Genomic DNA, 6,000 nt, shown 5'->3' on the forward strand with positions numbered 1-6,000 from the left:
CCACTGGCGGACCGTCCTGGGGTGGAGGGATCAGGCCCCAGGGCGGAGGGGGTTAGGGTTGGGGGGGTCCCCACAGATGTATCTGCCCTGAGCAGCCCGGAGCTCCAGAAAAGCTAAAGGAGCCTGACTCCCACCCAGTCTCAGAGACAGACCTGGGTGAGAAACCAGTTCACGTGTACCAACGCCGTCCCACAAGGAAAACAGCTCTCACAAGCCCCGGGAGCCCTGGCACTGCTGACCCAGCTTCTGCTCAGGGAGGCGAGGGGAGCCTCCTGTTTCTGAGGGTGTGTGACAGGCTGCATCAAGAAATGGGTCCAGTTGACCCCTGGACTCAGTTGCCTTCCCACAGCACCACCTCTGAAATGGGGGCCGGCGGTGGGGAAGCCAACCGACCGTTTGGTGGACTTGACTGCGCTGACTGAAATGAGTGGTCACGTCAGTAAAAAGAGCCAAGCTGGCGTGCATTGCGTCTGCCCGGGGTGAACAAGTTATGATTATTCTCAGCCATAATGATGATACCCTGGGATGTCTGGTAAACGTTTAAAAACAGGCTCTCGGGAGACAGAAAGATTCCTGGTTTGTAGTGTTTGCTCATTTCCATGATGTAAATATCCCCACGGAGGCCGATTTCAAGCTACCAACAGGAGTCGCTGGACTTGGCATTGGGAGGGGACGCACACAATTGGCTGCTCACCACAGAACTGATAAATCCCATTAGGGAGCAGCTGCTGGGGACTAGGGCCCGAAACCGGTGCCCTTATCTCACCCCATCTTCACTTACCTGGAAGATTATTGTCTCCATTTTACAGGTGAGAATATCGAGGCTCTGGGAGGTTACATCATGAATCAACACTGCACAGCCCGGGAAGGACCTTCAACCCAGATTTGTCCCTTTGCAAAGGCTAGGTTCTTTCTTATTAGGGTCGATCCAAAGCTTAGCGGCTCAAAAACCTAAGAGCAAATCGTCAATGATCTTTTGAGAAGTGCATAAATGCTTCTGTGGGTACAAGTCATCTTCTGCTACCAAGGTGGTCACTCCTTGGTTTGTGTTTCACTGACTCATCCAATAAGCGATTTTGCTAAGGCTTCGGGACGGCCGTGTTCAGCTGTGATGCAGTGAACTTGATAAACCTACCGCTTCTCACAATGCACTTGTCACAGCACGTCCGAGTGGGGCTGTTAGGAGATCCAAATGCCAGACTCAGTCTGCCAACAGCTTCCTATGTGAACCCCTCCCCTCCCTGAGCCTCAGTTTCCTCGTTTGTAAAATAAAAGAGTTTGATAAACATGAAGGTGCTTCAGAGATTGTACCATAAATCACTCTTCCGTTATTGTCTGCTCTCCGCCGCTGGGACAGGGCACCTCCTCAACTATCCTCCGCAACCCGTCACCCAGCACGGTCCTGGGCACAACAGAAAATGCCTGATAGATACGTGTCGACTGAAAAAAGAAGCCAAGTAGTCTACAGGGAAAAGAAGTGAGTTACATACTCCAAAGGAGGCAACTTCATTCTAGCAAACTTGAGGGCCTACTTTGCCATGTCCTGTGCTGGGTGGTATGAGGGCCAGAGAGAATAATCAGACCTAGTGCCTGTCCTCAGGGAAGCCTCTCAAGGTGTAGGAAGAAGGTGGAAACATAATATAATGCTGGCGAGGCTCAATGCCCTTCGCTTTGTGCCAGGCCCTATGCTCACGTGTCTCTGCTCAGAGGTGAGCAAGTTGTCCCTGGGGGAACCCATGTTCTTCAGGACAGAAGGGCATGTAACTAATTACTATTGAAAACAATGAATACTGGTGCCATGGGAGCACAAAATGGGAGGGCTGAGAGGGCATTCGAACTGGGCCTTGAAGGATGTGTAGGAGCTCACCAAGCGGAGATAATATGGAGAGACCAACCCAGAGTGTTTGGACAGCAGCAGGGGATTGTGTGTCTGGTGGGGAGTGAACGTGTTGGCAGAGGGAGGCTGAAAGCAAAGTTTAGGGCCCCCACCAGGTCATTTGGACCTACCCACTTCCTTGCCGTCCACACTCTTCCCCTGGCTCCACCACTGTCTTCCCACAACAGGAGGAGGACAGGAAGTCGGGGTGGTCTGTTTGGCCTTCCTTGCGCACATCTGAAATGCTGCCTGCTGGCCTGGGTAGCTAAAGACATCCCTGCAGGGGTCGAGGCACCCTCTGGTGGTCATCTGTGGAGCTTTCCTCTCCTCAGGATTCAGCTTCACCCTGTGGTTCAAAGTATCAAACTACCTTACACTGAAAGAAAGGAAAAAAAAAGCAACAGTTTTTTTTTAAATTTATTAATTAATTAATTTATTTTTGGTGCATTGGGTCTTTGTTGCTGTGCGCAGGCTTTCTCTAGTTGTGGCGAACGGGGGCTACTCTTTGCTGCAGTGCGCCGGTTTCTCATTGCGGTGGCTTCTCTTGTTGCAGCACGGGCTCTAGGTGCGTGGGCTTCAGTAGTTGGCATGTGGGCTCAGTAGTAAGCAATAGTTCTTATTTTGGTCAGGCTGGACCATACCTTGGAGGTCAGGGTGGACAGATAAGATGTTCACCACTTAAAGCCATAGAACCGGAGACCATCAGAACAGAGGAGACTCAGAAGGAAATCTAATCCATTCCTCGCCCCACGATTCAGTGTCCTTGTCAACATCCTGCCAGGTAGCACACAGCTTCTGCTGTGTTGTTTCTTCTCCCTAAGGCATCCAAGCCATGTATAAAATGAAGGTCTTACCCCTTGTACCACTTCACAAGTGTCAGTTAACCCCTGCCATGAGCAACAACTGAGGTCAAGTATGTATGGGGTCATATGGACAGAAATAACGTATCTAGAGGCTGTGATTTCTGCCTTCTGATCGCTTAAGTGCTGACACAGGGAAGAAGTTTCCACTTGTATTGTGTGGCATCAAAACAGAATCAGAACCAATGGGTGGAAGCTCTCATTGTGGAAGCAAGCCCTCGTGGTGTCAACTGGCACCTTGGAAGGAGTGGTCACTGAAGGGTGGAGGCCCCGAAGCTGAATAGTGTTTGATACCTTGAACCACAGGGCATAGTTGGGCAACCTGGTACAGTGGAAAAAGCACTCAATTTGGCAAACTCAGATTTGAGTGAGATCCTCCCCAATACAACTTGAGTGGCTTTTTCCACTGAACCAGGATGCTGGTGTCCTGAAACAGGGTGGCATGACTTGGATGGAAAAACTCTTGCATGTGGGATCTTCCCGGACCGGGGCACGAACCCGTGTCCCCTGCATCGGCAGGCGGACTCTCAACCACTGAGCCACCAGGGAAGCCCGGAAAAACTCTTTTATTTATGGTTTTAACCCTTTCTCCTTCCTACATTCTTTTTTTTTTTTTTAACAGTGGTTAGATGCCACGAAGTAAGTGGCAATGCCTTAACCGTATGCGTGTTGTTAGGCCCGAAGGCCTCTTCCATCCTTGTCAAGGGGAGTGCTAACCTTCTCTCCTTTCATACAACACCCTACATTCTTATTGAGCCCAACAGCTTCATCACCCTATGGTTCAAAGTATCAAACTACCTTAAAGATTTAGTTTTTAATTTATTTTTGGCTGTGTTGGGTCTTTATTGCTGCACGGTGGCTTTCTCTAGCTGCGGTGAGTGGAGGCTACTCTTCGTTGCGGTGTGCGGGTTTCTCATTGCGGTGGCTTCTCTTGTTGCAGCACGGGCTCTAGGCGTGTGGGCTTCAGTAGTTGTGGCTCACGGGCTTAGTTGCTCCGAGGCATGTGGGATCTTCTCAGACCAGGGATCAAACCCATGTCCCCTGCACTGGCAGGCGGATTCTTATCCACTGCGCCACCAGGGAAGTCCCTCAAACTACCTTAGACTGAGAGAATGGGGAAAAAAAAAAAAGCAACAGTTCTTATTTTGGACTAGACTCTAGTGTTTTCCCATGAAGACTTATAAACATTGTCCAGTCCATGCAATGACTAAACAATCTGCGCAAGGCCTTGCTGCATGTACCCTGCCTCTCGGGTAGCTTTCTTGGGAGCTCACCCAGCCTGAAAGGCAAACAAGTGTTGGTCACTGGAGCAGGGGCCTCCCTTGAGTTGTCTAACTGCCTCTGAGGTTGCACCTCCGTGTGCACATCCTCCATGTGAGATGAGAGGTGATTGTGCGTCTGCACTCGGGGGTGGGGGATAGGACCTCCGGAGAAAAGCAGCAATGATGCTGCATGACACCATGTGTTAGTACTCATTTATCTGACCAAATATTTATCGAGCGTCTCCTATGTGCCGGGCACTGAGTACAATGGGGAACAGACCTAGTTCCCATCTTCTGGTGACTTACAGTCTAGTGGGGATAAAGACAAGTGAGTAGATTATTACAGTCCGGATAACTGTGCCAGTGACACACACTCTCACAATAGAGAGTCCTGACGCTTGGGAATTTAGGATATAACGGTGGCATTTCAAATTATCACGGGAAAGAAGCGTTATTCATTTCATGGTACTGGCTAGCCACTTTGAGAAACTACCTAGCTAGATTCCAATCTCACTTCTCCCAGGAGAACACATTCCAGGGTGTTCCAGCAAAGATTTAACTTTAAAACATGAACTTATAGGAGTGCCAGAAGAAAATATGGACCATTTTCTTTTTAAAATTATCAAGAGCGGGGAAAGACTTTCTAAGTTTGCTACAAAGCCAGAAGCCATAAAAGAAAAGTGATAAATTGGATTATATTCTTAAAAGGTTTCTGAAGGATAAGAGAAACCAGACAGATGACTGAACAGGAAAAAATATTTGTTACATAAATAGGGAAGGATCGATGTTTCTAATTGAAAAACGTCTTTTATAAGCTAATAAGATGTAAAATAAACATGTCAATAGAAAAATGGGCAAAAGGCAATTCATGGAAGAAATACAAATAGTTGGCAAACATATGAAAAATGATTACATCTCACCAATAATAAAAGAAATGTATACAACCAGAGTTTATTATGATGAGAATTTAAACCAGTACAGCCTTTCTGAAGGGCAGTTTGGCAACATGCATCTGTATTAGTTTTCAAGGGCTGCTGTAACAAAGTATCACAAACTGGGTGGCTTAAAATGAAATTTATTGGGGCTTCCCTGGTGGCGCAGTGGTCCGCCTGCCGATGCAGGAGACACGGGCTCGTGCCCCGGTCCGGGAAGATCCCACATGCCGCAGAGCGGCTGGGCCTGTGAGCCATGGCCGCTGAGCCTGTGCGTCCGGAGCCTGTGCTCCACAACGGGAGAGGCCACAACAGTGAGAGGCCCGCGTACCGCAAAAAAAAAAAAAAAATGAAATTTATTGTCTCATAGTTCTGGAGGCTAGAAGTCCAAAATCAAGGTGTCAGCAGGACCACGCTCCCTCTGAGATTCTGGGTAGAACGTTTCCTTGCCTCTTCCAGCTTCTGGCGATGCCTGGCAATCCTTGGCTTACAGGTGCATCCATCCAATCTCTGTCTTTGTCATCCCACGGCCACCTTCACCTTGTCTTCTCTTTCTGTGTGTCAGTATCTGTGTCCAAATTTCTCCTTTATATCAGGACACCAGTCATATTGGTTTAGGATCCAACCTAACGACCTCATCTTAACTTGATCATCTGCAAAGACCCTATTTCCAAATTAGGTCATTCACAGATGTTAGGGGTCAGGAAATTGACATACGTTTTTGTAGGGGGCCTCGCCACGCAACGTGTGGGATTCTTAGTCCCTGACCAGGGATTGAACCTGCGCCCTCGGCAGTGAAAGCGTGGAGTCCTAACCACTGCACCGCCAGGGAATTCCCTGGCATACCTTTTTGAGGAACACAGTTTAACCCATAATAGTATCCAAATGTAAAATGAACATACCTGTGACGCAGCAATCCCATATTTAGAAATGTACTCTCAGGAGATACCGAGACGAAAAGCAAAGAGGTTCAGGATAGTATTGTTTATAATACTGAAAAATTAGAAGCAATCTAGTAGTCAGTTGTGTATTGGCTAAAAATGTTATTCTATACAATAGTATGAAACCAA

General features: G+C 48.1%; 1 non-coding gene across 1 annotated transcript; it reads right to left on the minus strand.

The window, feature by feature from the left end:
- Positions 1 to 3,349: 3,349 nt before the first annotated feature.
- LOC117309882 (U6atac minor spliceosomal RNA) lies at positions 3,350 to 3,475 on the minus strand. Its single transcript, XR_004524172.1, has one exon. It is a non-coding gene; the product is annotated as a U6atac minor spliceosomal RNA (small nuclear RNA).
- Between the last annotated feature and the right edge of the window lie 2,525 nt (positions 3,476 to 6,000).

Source organism: Tursiops truncatus, chromosome 20 (genome assembly GCF_011762595.2).
Source record: "Tursiops truncatus isolate mTurTru1 chromosome 20, mTurTru1.mat.Y, whole genome shotgun sequence".
NCBI classification, from domain to species: Eukaryota; Metazoa; Chordata; class Mammalia; order Artiodactyla; family Delphinidae; genus Tursiops; species Tursiops truncatus.